The sequence below is a fragment of the Portunus trituberculatus genome, chromosome 14 (genome assembly GCF_017591435.1).
Source record: "Portunus trituberculatus isolate SZX2019 chromosome 14, ASM1759143v1, whole genome shotgun sequence".
Taxonomy (NCBI): Eukaryota; Metazoa; Arthropoda; class Malacostraca; order Decapoda; family Portunidae; genus Portunus; species Portunus trituberculatus.
The window spans coordinates 16,791,684-16,804,183 of NC_059268.1; the positions used below are offsets into that span (position 1 = coordinate 16,791,684).

General features: G+C 43.6%; 1 protein-coding gene across 3 annotated transcripts in view; it reads left to right on the plus strand.

Moving 5' to 3' along the window:
• The first annotated feature begins 5,275 nt into the window (after positions 1–5,275).
• The window catches only part of LOC123503362 (alpha-mannosidase 2-like), a 402,577-nt gene continuing 395,352 nt past the window's right edge, over positions 5,276–12,500 (plus strand). For all 3 annotated transcript variants that reach the window (XM_045253043.1, XM_045253045.1, XM_045253042.1), the window contains exon 1: positions 5,276–5,442. The gene's annotated coding sequence lies outside the window, so the exon portion shown is untranslated. The remainder of the gene's footprint in view (positions 5,443–12,500) is intronic.

Genomic DNA, 12,500 nt, shown 5'->3' on the forward strand with positions numbered 1-12,500 from the left:
TTCATACTCCACTTCACCATGCAGCTCCTGGAAAGATCGCACGCATATGTTGTATAGGTCTCGTCAGCTTGTGTTTGTTTCCACAGTGGTGACGTGTAAGAAGTTAGTTAGCAATAGTGCTTACCAAACCAGCGCCTCCTCATGTTGCTTACTTGAAAAGGTTAGTGGTACGAGGAAAATATTTGTAGTCGTGCATTTCACAGAGAGAGAGAGAGAGAGAGAGAGAGAGAGAGAGCCTTTAATTGTGTCATGTATCCAATATTTTTTTTCATATTTCTTATTTCCATTTCTATTTTTCTACTTTTTTCATTCCCTTTCAACAGCGCATTTTTAATTTTAGTCCTCCTTTCTTTTCAACCACCATTTCTTTCCCTTTCGTCATTCGTCACTCATCAACTCCTCTCCATCTCCCATATTTACTCACTTATCATCTTTCTCTACCTACACTCTCTCCTTTATCAGCTGTTCATTTACCGCACTGTTTGTTCCTTCCATTCCTTTTCTACCTTGTTTTCCTTTTCCTCATTTTGACTCCCTGTTCTTCTCCTTTCCTTCCCCCCAATGTCCTCCTTTCATACTGCCCCTCCCCACCCCAAACTCTCCCACTGTGAAACTGCAGGAGTGTTGATTCATCTCTTAGGTCAATTTAGAGACATTTGTATTGTCTGGCCACTTTGCTGTGTGTGTGTGTGTGTGTGTGTGTGTGTGTGTGTGTGTGTGTGTGTGTGTGTGTGGTTTACTTAGCCATGCATGAAGTTCGAGTCGCTGGTGTTGGCACCGTGGTGGAGATAGGGTTGTGACATGTCTCTCTCTCTCTCTCTCTCTCTCTCTCTCTCTCTCTCTCTCTCTCTCTCTGGATCGCATGAGTTCAGTGATTTCGATGGTGGTGATGATGGTGATGGTGGTGGTAATAGTGGATGGTGAAGGAAATATTATGATAGTGATATGGTGGTGATGACGTTGTTGTTGTTGTTTTTGGTTTTAGTGTTGGTGGTGTTTTGTTGGTGATGACAATGGAAGTGGTGATGGCAGTGGTGGTGGTGGTGGTGGTGGTGGTGGTGGTGGTGGTGGTGATGATGGTGGTGACGACTTAAGCTTTCAAGTACAATCTTATAAATGCGCTGTCAGTTTTTATTCATCAGAGAGTGAGAGAAATTTTGCGAGTGGGTGAATGAAAGAGTGAGTGAGTGAGTGAGTGAGCAAGCGAAAGTGCACGAGTTGATATCAGCGAAAGAGGATGTGAGTTAACAAATGACCGAGTGAGTGAGTGAGTGAGTGAGTGACTGGAGAGTGAATAGAATTAAAAGAGTGAGTTAGGGAGTGTGTGCGTGAATAAGTGAATGTGTCTGCATATAAATGAAGAATGAATGAATGAATGAGTGTCTTAATTTGCATATTCAGCTAAACCAGTGGCAACTTACCTCGTAGAATGTGTGTGTGTGTGTGTGTGTGTGTGTGTGTGTGGGCGTCAGCGGATGGAATGATGAGTGAGTGTCTCTTAAATCTCTCTCTCTCTCTCTCTCTCTCTCTCTCTCTCTCTCTCTCTCTCTCTCTGTGTGTGTGTGTGTGTGTGTGTGTGTGTGTGTGTGTTTGGAAGATTAAGAACCCAAAATATGTGCATGAACGTCTTTAGTAAAATATCCATCAAGATTATTTTTAACAAAGTGCACGTCGCCACACACACACACACACACAATCGAGGAGTTGTGACCTTGTTGTCCCGGTGTGTGGTGTGTGCCTGGTCTCAGACCTATCCCAAGATCGGAAATAATGAGCTCTGAGCTCGCTCCGTAGGGTAACGTCTGGCTGTCTCGTCAGAGACTGCAGCAGATCAAACAGTGAATTACACACACACACACACACACACATACACACACACGCGCGCATCATGGTTTTTATTTGCTACGCTCCACAAGTCTTTGTACTTATTGGCATCTTGTCCCCCGCCACAGGCCCTGCACCATCCATGACAGCACAATGCCCCACGTGGCGACCAACCGAGCAACCTCTGTATCACCCTCAGCCAGCTTACTTTCGTCATTTCCTATGGCAATAATTGAAGGCTCATAGCCACCACCACCAACACCACGGCTCGAAGGTACCGTGATGAAAGTTGCATCGCGCGTCCGCCATACAAAAATACTATAGTGATATGCTATGAGGAATGAAGAAAGAAATAATTTGAATTTTTAAAGTTTCAATTTCAGTTTTATTTATCTTATGATTCTCAGATAGTGTGTGATAAAGGGTTTGTTAGGTACTGAGGAGCGCAGTCTACAGTGTTGCCCTCAGACTGATTCAATGAGGTCGGTCCCCTTTAGGAGAGAGTAAACGCGCGGGCTGCCGTCAAACACGAAGGTTTCAAAGGTGCCAGGGAGAGCAGTGTGGCGCAGCGCTCAAGGTCAGTGCTTTGCCTCACGCTTCGCTCTGAGGATCTGGGCCACGATAGGGTTGTCAAGGAGCACTTGACTTCTTTGAAGAGAGACAAGAAGATGAATGTCAGGAGAGTCGCTGAGGTTGTTGAGGATCATTTCAATGCAAACGTCCTTCGACCCGCTTACCGAACACAGAGGAAGCTCGGCTGCATATATATTCCATTCCATTTTTTCCATTTATTTTACCACTTATGTTGCTGATAGCGGTCCTTCAATGTTACATTACGCCGAACTTGCATCCCAACATCTAAAATCAAGTTTGAGAACCCATTGTAGGGAAGTGGTTTACAAAAGTCTTTGATTCCATTTACACAATATGTCTGAACAAAGTCCCTTCCATTTTTCCTTTACTTTTCTACCCAACGACTGGAATACTTTCAGAGGAGGTAAAAAAAGTTGGTATCAGTCACTCCCAGTGGGTAACTTCATTCCTTCCACACAATTGCCTACTCCGCCTGTGTGGAAAGACTTTAGTTTTTTGGCACGCTTGTTTTATTTCCTGTATTCTGTCCTTGACCTGCGTCCAGAGAGAGAGAGAGAGAGAGAGAGAGAGAGAGAGAGAGAGAGAGGTGAAAGGTTATACTACACAAACCTTAGTGTGAATGAAGCAGCACTGATCAAAACCGTCCCACTTTGGTATTGTTTTCTCACTATCAAGGGAAAAAGAAATACCACGACTGACTGACTAACTGACTGACTGACTGACTGGCTGACTGACTGACTGACTGACTGGTGATAGCTGCGTCCCAACACTCACCAAGACATTAAGGGCAAATACAAGAGGAAGGAGTGATGAGATGCATATCCTTTCCAACCTTTGCTGTAAAAATTATTACACTGAATCCCTTCAGCACCATGGCGCGTTTTCATATTCGCTCTGCTTGATATTTGGTGATTTTGTACAGCTTCAGAAACTTACGTGGGAGATTGAAATAATGAAGACTTTGACCATTAATATTCTGACCTTCATAGACCCTTCGTAATGTCAATAAAATAGTCAAATCGTACACAAAACACAGAGTAAAAATGCATCCCAGTACTGAAGGGGTTAGTGCTAGACCGTCAAGAGGTACTGCCACTGTTACTATCACCACCACTACCACTGTCTTCTCCGCTACCATCACCATCACTAATCATCTACCATAAGTTTTTTGCAACCACTACCACCATTGCACATACCACTTAAGACCACTACAACTTTAAGATTTTATCACTATCCTTTCCATTAATGTTATTACTATTATTGTTTTTATTACATTTTTGTAGAATACGTGATATCCTGTTTGTAGACCACGTGATGTGTGTGTGTGTGTGTGTGTGTGTGTGTGTGTGTGTGTGTGTGTGTGTGTGTGTGTGTGTGCTAGTTCTGTTTTCTTCCTTATTTTTACTCCACCTCTCTCTCTCTCTCTCTCTCTCTCTCTCTCTCTCTCTCTCTCTCTCTGAGCAATGAAACATGCTTCACTTCTCGTCAATTTACATATTAATTCCGTGGTCTGGATGGCAGTGGGGGCTGAGGTGAAAGTGATGGTGATGGTGATGGTGGTGGTGGTGGTGGTGGTGGTAGTGGGAGAAGTTAAAGTGGTGCTGATAATAGTGATGATAGTGTTGCTGGTAAGAATGTTGTGGTATTCAAGTTAGCATTTGTGATATGGTGATAGTGATTCAGCTCTTGTGATAGTGAAGGTGATAGTGGTGGTGGAGGTGGTGGTGGTGGAGGAGGTGGTGATGGTGTTGCTCATGGTGATAAAAGGCAATACTAGAGTAAACGCTAATTTACTTAGTTAAGCTGGTAATAATTCTCTCTCTCTCTCTCTCTCTCTCTCTCTCTCTCTCTCTCTCTCTCTCTCTCTCTCTTGTGTGGAATGGTTGAAGTGGTGGTGATGCTATGTGTGTGTGTGTGTGTGTGTGTGTGTGTGTGTGTGTGTGTGTGTGTGTGTGTTGTATAGGAAATTGCATTCAACATTACTCCTGCATTTCATCCGTAAACACACACACACACACACACACACACACACACACACACACACACACACACATTAATTTTTCATTTCTTTCTGATTAGGGGGATGGGAGTGAGGGGAGAGGAGGAACAGAGGAGACATAAAAGGATGAATACGTAAAGGTTGTTTCCCTCTCTTCTTACTTGAGAGAGAGAGAGAGAGAGAGAGAGAGAGAGAGAGAGAGAGAGAGATTTAAATTTTTCTTCCAAGTTTTGATCTATATAAACTGTTCGATCATTTCTTTTGTGTTATTTTCTTTTAAATGTCAGATTCAAGAGGAAAAAAAGACTATTGAAGAGGGCCCTGGAACCCTCACCACGCTCACCACCCTCACCACCCACACCGCCTCACCGGCCTACTGCCCTAGTGCTCACTCTACACCCGTCCCTCTCCCTCCTGACTCCTTTTGAGATGTTATACACCTATATTTGCCTTCTGTTTTTTTTTTTTTTTAACCTCGTGTGTGTGTGTGTGTGTGTGTGTGTGTCTTTATTTCATAACGCAACATTTCATATCTTAATTAAAAGACGATGTATGTATTACGTGTAAATATATCCGTGAATACATGCAGTGTGTTTGTATCATAGAACGTCACGTGTGTGTGTGTGTGTATGTGTCGCGAACATAACACCCGGCTAAACGGCAGGGTTTTGGTAGGGCGGTAGGGTAGCCGGGCGGCAGTGAGAGTGGAGGGGCTCTCACTGTCTCACTCTCCCTCCCTTACCCACTGCGAATGCGCGGCTCACTGCCCCTCCTTCTCCTCCTCCTCCTCCTCCTCGTCTTCCTTCCTCTCTCCCTCCCTTCCTCCCTCCCTCAGCTGAGAGCCGAGCGCGGATGACGTCTGCCTCAGTCTCTTTCGGTCAGTGGAAGGGTGTGGAGGCTCGCCGCGTCTGCAGATCGGAGACTCGGTTCGGGCGTGTTTCTAAAGGATACCCGACCATTTGCAGGGTGTGGGCGTTGCTGCTATCACCCTGCCACCCACCTTACCTGCCCGTCAGCTTCCGTCGGTGAGTGAGTCCCTGTGGCGGTGTGAGTGAGCGCGTGTAGTGCTTGCTAGCTCTGAAGTCTTTTCGAGTGGTGGGCGGCGGGCTGCGGGCGGCCTGGTAAGGGCGGGAGACTTGTGTTGGGGCTTGAGGTGGGAAGAGCAACGTCTGTATAATAAATTGATGTCGTGTGTTATTGATGTTGTTGGTGTTATTGTTGCTGTTGTCCGTGTGGCTTTGTTTTTCTTGTCATGCTGGAATGGTGGTGGTGGTGATGGTCTCTCTCTCTCTCTCTCTCTCTCTCTCTCTCTCTCTCTCTCTCTCTCTCTCTCTCTCTCTCTCTAGGTGTGTGTCAACATATCACATTCTTCTGTATCGACAAGCCGCTGACATAGCACGTTATGTCACACACACACACACACACACACACACACACACACACACACACACACACACAGAGGTATACTATTATCCAGATCGTGGACCGCATGCGGGTGTTATACATCTACGTATTAACAAGGCAGTGGACGGGAGCTGCTCTGGTGGTGGAAGGGTCTGTTGTGGCGGCGGCGGTGGCAGTGGTGGTGGTGGTAGTGACGGAGGGTGGGGAGTGAGTGAGTGAGGGAGAGGGGCGGGAGTGAGGAGAGGGAGAGACAAACATTGCAAGGCGGTGAGAATGTTCAAACTATGCCTTGTGAATATTATTTTTTGTTATTTAAGAGAATGTTGACTATAGTAAGTAAATACCTCTCTCTCTCTCTCTCTCTCTCTCTCTCTCTCTCTCTCTCTCTCTCTCTCTCTCTCTCTCTCTCTCTCTCTCTGTTGCTCGCCTTTGCAGCTTTCTAATATAGGTCAATGAAGACAAGTTTAAAGCATAAATACCGGTTTGGGTGGGGGAGGAGGAGAGGAAGGAAGAAAGGGAAGAGGAGGAGGAGGAAGAGGAGGAGGAGGAGGAGGAGGAGGAGGAGGAGGAGGAAGAAGAAGAGGGAGAATAACAACCTTGATTTCCGTTCTGGTTGTTTTGCTTTCCATCTTTTTTTTTCTCCACCTCCTCCCTTTCTTTATTCCTCCTCTTCTTTCTCCCCTACTGCTATCATAACCACCACCACCACCACCACCACCACCGCTGACACACATCATTCTCTCTCCCCACCTTCCTTCCATTCCTCTCATCGCTCTCTTTTCTTTTCTTTTTTTTTTTTATCGTCTCCCGCCTTCATGTTTTCTCTTTTTCTTTCTCTCACACCCTCCACCTGTTTCTTTCCTCCTCTTTCTCTCTTTCTCGATCTCACCTACTGACTCCGTTTTTTTCTTTAATACCATCTCTCTCTCTCTCTCTCTCTCTCTCTCTCTCTCTCTCTCTCACACACATACACACACACACATTTTGTTTTCCCTGGACGCGAGAGAGCCTGCCAATCAGTGGGTGTGTTGCCTAAGTGGGCGGCAAGTTCAACATGGGCTGCTTGTCCCACGGGGCGCCATCGTCGTATTTGTGATTGGCGAGAGGATCATCAAGAGTCTGGCGGAAATTTCACGAAAATAATGTCTACGAGTGTCACGAAAAGACTGTTCACGAGTGTCACGAAAAGAATGTTCACGAGTGTCACGATTGGTGCTCGCTGCGGGACGTTCACTAGGAAATCTTTTATTCCTTCAGTACTGGAACGCATTTTTATGACGAGTTTGTGGTTCGTATTCTCAAACACATCTGTGCTTCACCTTCACTATTTCAAAAGCCTTTATTTAAATCAACACGAGTTTTTTTTTAATGTGTTTTAAAGTTTTAGTGACAGAATAACAAGATTTCTACCTTATTAACTAGAGAAACATTCTTGTAAATCCCGTTTATCATCTCTGTGGCCTTGGAAAATAGTCGTGGTGAGAGTAAAGCGTTTCTGAATACGGGCCTGGGTGTGATTAGACGATTTTATTTACATCAGATAGGGTTTATGGAGGCTAGAAGACTAATGGCCAGAACCTCACTATTTAATTCCCCCACATAAGTTTCTGCAGCTGTATAAAATCACTAAATTATAAGCAGAATCAATATGAAAACGCGTCATAGTCATATTGTAGGAGTTAATACTGTGTTTGAGTCTGCTGTCATTGGTGATGTCTTGCTTATGAAGGTGTCTCGTTTCTTACTGTTTACTTGTTTTAGTTCTTACTCATTTTGGTTCTTACATTCCCATTTTGGCATTTGTTGATTTATTTTTCTTCTCTTTTCAGTGGCATCATGAATTTCCACTCATATGTTTCCCTAAAATAAAAGTCTTTTGAGGTAAAATAGTTTCAAATCTAAATTACTCGCAGTATGCACGTATAAGATATGCAAGTGTTTTGTTTAATTTCTTGTTAGTGAATGGGCGCTCCAAGAAATCACCACAAACATTGCAGACGGTGAAGGACGCAGCGTGGCGCGGTCAGCAAAACTGTTGTCTTTCATTGGAACTGTTTTGCAAAGGCATCGTAACTGAATAATCGGATTCTCATGCGTGTTTTTGTCTTTTACTGATGCATACATTTGTCAGACTATCAACAGAATCCACAACAATACTCACCTGAAAACAATTCCCACCAGAACATGTCAAAATTAATAAAAGAGGCAGAAAAAAATGAGGACTGTGGAGCTGTGACATTCATGCAAACCAACGATATGTACTGTATTGCTGTTCAAGTTAGGATGCTGCTATCCTGACACTGCCTCAGCCCTTCAGCCCATAGAAAGGGGAAGTGGTTAATTATTTGAAGGGGTCACGTGCAGGGCTAGGGTCTGCTGGGTCTGTGGCTGCCCATGCTGTACAAAGATAGACCCTTGGACACGCTTCCTCTTGATCAACTCCGGGGTGTCTGACTTGGTGGCCTGAGCGAGGGGGATGTATATTGAGGCAGCGGTGTGTGGCGTGCTGGCTTGAGCAGGTGTGGTGTGTCGGGGCGATGCGGGTGGGGTATGTGTGCTGGGGGGAGGATAGGGGGCAGCTGCAACATGATCCATCGACTAGTGAAGGCGCGGAGAGGCGTGGCATGTTTTGGTTGTGCCTTTTTTTCCAACCACAAAGAAAAACCACAACTTCGTGTTCAATTTGTCTTTTTGTGTGTCTTCTAAGTAACCTTCACGCCGACGCAGAGTGGTGTGTTGTGGTGGACTGGTGTGTTGTGGTGTGGTGGTATGTGGTTGTCATCTACCGTATTGTTTGGTGTTGATGTAGTTTTCCTTGGCGTGGTTTGCTGTGGTGTTATGTGGTGTAGTTTGTATGGCGGTATAGTGGCGTAGTATTCTGGGTTGGATATGGTTTGCTGTGGTGTGTGGTGTGGTGTGGTGTTAGTGTGAGTTGGGTATAGTTTGGCATGGTTGGGTGTGAGGCGGCAACTGTGTATATATGCATCGTATCTTGTATACCTAATGAATTGCAAGTTTCTGTATAATCAAACAAAGGTATCAGTAAATTTTCTTCTCTCTTAACCCCTTCAGTACTGGGGCACATTTTTACATCGAGATTTATATATGATTAGACCATTTTATTGACATTATGAAGAGTCTATGGAGGTCAGAAGATTAATGGCCATAGTCTTCACTACTTTAATACCCCGCATTAGTTTCTGAAGCTGTATAAAGTCACCAAATAGTAACTAGAATGAATATAGACACGTTCATGGTACTCCAAGGGTTAATGCTCCTCACCATCACATAGGCTTGCTGTTACTTTGTATTCTCAGCGAGAGACTGAGTTAAAAATACACACTGCTTAAAATCATGCACATTAAACTGGCTGATCTTCAGTACGTCCTACCAACACTGCCTGATCTAACCAACCTTGTGGTAAAAGATGACACTAGGCGAAAATTATCAAGAAATCTCACAACAAGTAGAAAGTAAAAGAAAATATAAAAATAAATAGAAAAATGCTTATACAGTGTTCAGATGTACCTAAAAAAGACGACAGTACAAGTGAATTCCTTAATGTATGTAGGTTCTGCCACTACCACCACCACTACCTCGTCAGTTGAAGCCACCACCACCACCACCACCAGCACGCAGTACTCCGCGTTATTGAACTTTTTTTCCTCCCCTTCCCGCCCCCTGGTGAGCTATGCGTCAGGTTTGATTTGTTTGGCTTCGGCGTGGGTGTTCGTGTACGCCACTCGCCCGGCGTCCCCATGGCGGCTTCTGCTGCTGCTGCTGCTGCCCACCGAAATTGTAGTCAACATTATACTTTTGTTCCACTCGATCCTAAGCCTTCCTACCGCCAAAACGGCTCTCCTGCTACTGTCCCTGGTGCTACTCCTCCTCCTCCTCCTCCTCCTCCTCCTCCTCCTCCTCTTTCTCAAATTTTATGACAACTATTGCTTTTGTTTTTGTTGATAAGCATATACTACTACTACTACTACTACTACTACTACTACTACTACTACTACTACTACTACTACTACTATTTCTACTACTAATGTATTGCTGCAGTTTTTTATTTTTCTTTATGTAAGAGAGGAAAGGTGGCCAAGGGCAACATAACACGAAAAAAGAAATTCTATTAGCTACACACTTCACTTTTCGTTTATGACTGTCAACTTCACACTTTCCTCATTACGTTCTCTCTATTTTTCAAGGACACAATATTCTTTCCTTTCTGCAAATTTGATTCATTTAACACTCTCCTCCAGGAATTTTTTTTCTATGTTCTATAGCGCCTGTAGGTAACTTGAAGACCAATGGATGCACTGTTAAACTTCCACCCATTAGTTTAGGCAGGCAATTTTATTTATAATGGTACTCACATTAGGGGCCATATCACCACCCAAGCGCATCATCAGTGTAGCCACCTAGAACTTGGGTATCATGGTGACATGTAGGTAACTTTAAACCACTCGACAAATGGCAAAGTATCTAGGTCTAGGCGGTACGTGGTGGGATTTGGGTCTACGCGTGGACGTCTGCCTGATCCCACGCTCACCGCTCTATCCACAGACGTTTTATTTAATGGGTAGCGTCCGGCGTGCTACTGAACTTTTGGTAAACCTTCTCGTCGGTGTCTTAGATCGTTGCCCGCGTGTTCTTGCCTATTCTGGGTCTCGTTAATTAGCTGGCCGTTGTGTTTTGTTCCCGCCTGTTATCATCTTTTTATTCCCATTGCTACTAACTCCGCCTTTGCAAGTCATTCATGTTTTTGTTAGAGCCAAGTTTTTTGCCTGCTCGGGGCGTAGTTAGTTAAAAGGCTTTAGCTGTCGTTTTCATGTTTTTATTCCTTTTATTAAAACTTGCTCGGGTTGCATATGTCTTTTCCTTCCTTCCTTGACGTGGCAAAAAACAAAAATTGTATTCTATGATTCTTCACAGTTTTCTCTTTAGTATTCGTTTTTATTCATTCTTTTCTGTTTTCATTGATACTACTGTACTTCCAAAGATGGCGACTCAATCCCTTGGCTGCTATATGGTACACCTTTCTTGAATATTTTATCACTGTGAGGTATTGTTACTTGTTCTACAGCTACACTGAATCTATAAACTCTGTAGAAATTGCAAAATATATTCTTTCCTGCCACTGCACTTCTAAATATGGCGACTTAACCCATTGGCTGTTATTGGTACACCTTTCTTGAATATTTGGTCACTGTGAGGTATTGTTACTTGTTCTACATCTACATTGAGTCTATAAACTCTGTAGAAATTACAAAATATATTCTCTCCTGCTCCCTTCTTTCTTATACATTCTTAAAAACACACACGTTACTTTTGGTGCTGTTAATTGTTACGCATCGCAGTGAGTTAATTAACAGCAGCTGTATTTTTGTTTACTCGACACTGCTAAGCTCAATCGGTGGGACGTTTACCCAGCAGAACTAGGTGAATATTTCCTCGAGTAATTATGGAGCTCTCTCATTAAAGGTAGTGGAGTATTACACCTTCCCTCACCGTCCGTCATCACTACAACTTATGGAGCGCTGGTGGTCAGTCTTCTGTCCTCTGAATGTATCCTTACAATGACAAATACTACACTTTCAGAAGACCAGGGAATTTAACCCCTTCAATACTGAGACACCTTTACCTTGAGATTTGTGTACGATTAGAACATTTTATTGACATTAGGAAGGGTTTATGGAGGTTAGAAGATTAATGGCTACAGTCTTCACTATTTTTATTCCCCCACATAAGTTTCTGAAGCTATATAAAATCACCAAACAGTAAGTAGAATGGTATGGAAGGGATTAATGCTAAGAATACCTGAAACGAGGCGAATATCCTTTGGTGTGTGTGTGTGTGTGTGTGTGTGTGTGTGTGTGTGTGTATGTGTGTATGTATGTGTTGGTTCAAGAGATGCTCGAATGACTCACCCGCGCTTCAGGGTTGAGGCTCAAGCTCGGTATCTCTCCCATTGCAAGTTTGACAATAGGAGAATGACGCTTCGCCGCCCACGATTCCTCAATGTCTCTAATCACTTACCACCCCGGATGTAACTCCCTCCCTGCGAGTTTCCAGTTATCTTAGTGTGTGTGTGTGTGTGTGTGTGTGTGTGTGTGTGTGTGTGTGTGAAATGGTTTAATATTTCCATTCCGGCGTATGAATATGTAACGGTATTGATTATTATTTTTTCTTTTCTCCTTCTCTTTTTTTGCTTTGAAACTTTCCTGGTGGTGAATATTTTGGTGAATTGACACGCGATTTTCTATTCACTCATGCGCTTTTTTTTCTATATTCATTACTTTTTCTTTTCTTTCTCGGCGAATGTTTTGAGGTATCGACACGCGAGCTTACCACACGATCTTGGGTCACTTGAGGGTAACGTTTATCCTCGTGAATACAGAATGTGAGGATGCTTTTATATTGCACAATGGAAACCGTAAAAGGAAAAGTAACAGCAGAAATTTGTGAAAGTTAGAAGACTGCGAAATACTGAGAGAAGGAAAATACAGCGACAGATATATTTCAGTGGTCGAGATACAGAGTACACCTTAACATACATCGTGGTCACATATTTGTTTAGGAAAAGGAAAAAAGAATGTCAATATTAGTGGTATATATAAGGTCTGTGGTGCTTGGTAAAGAATGGCGGGAATAGAAAAAAAAGACACAATACCTGAAGCTT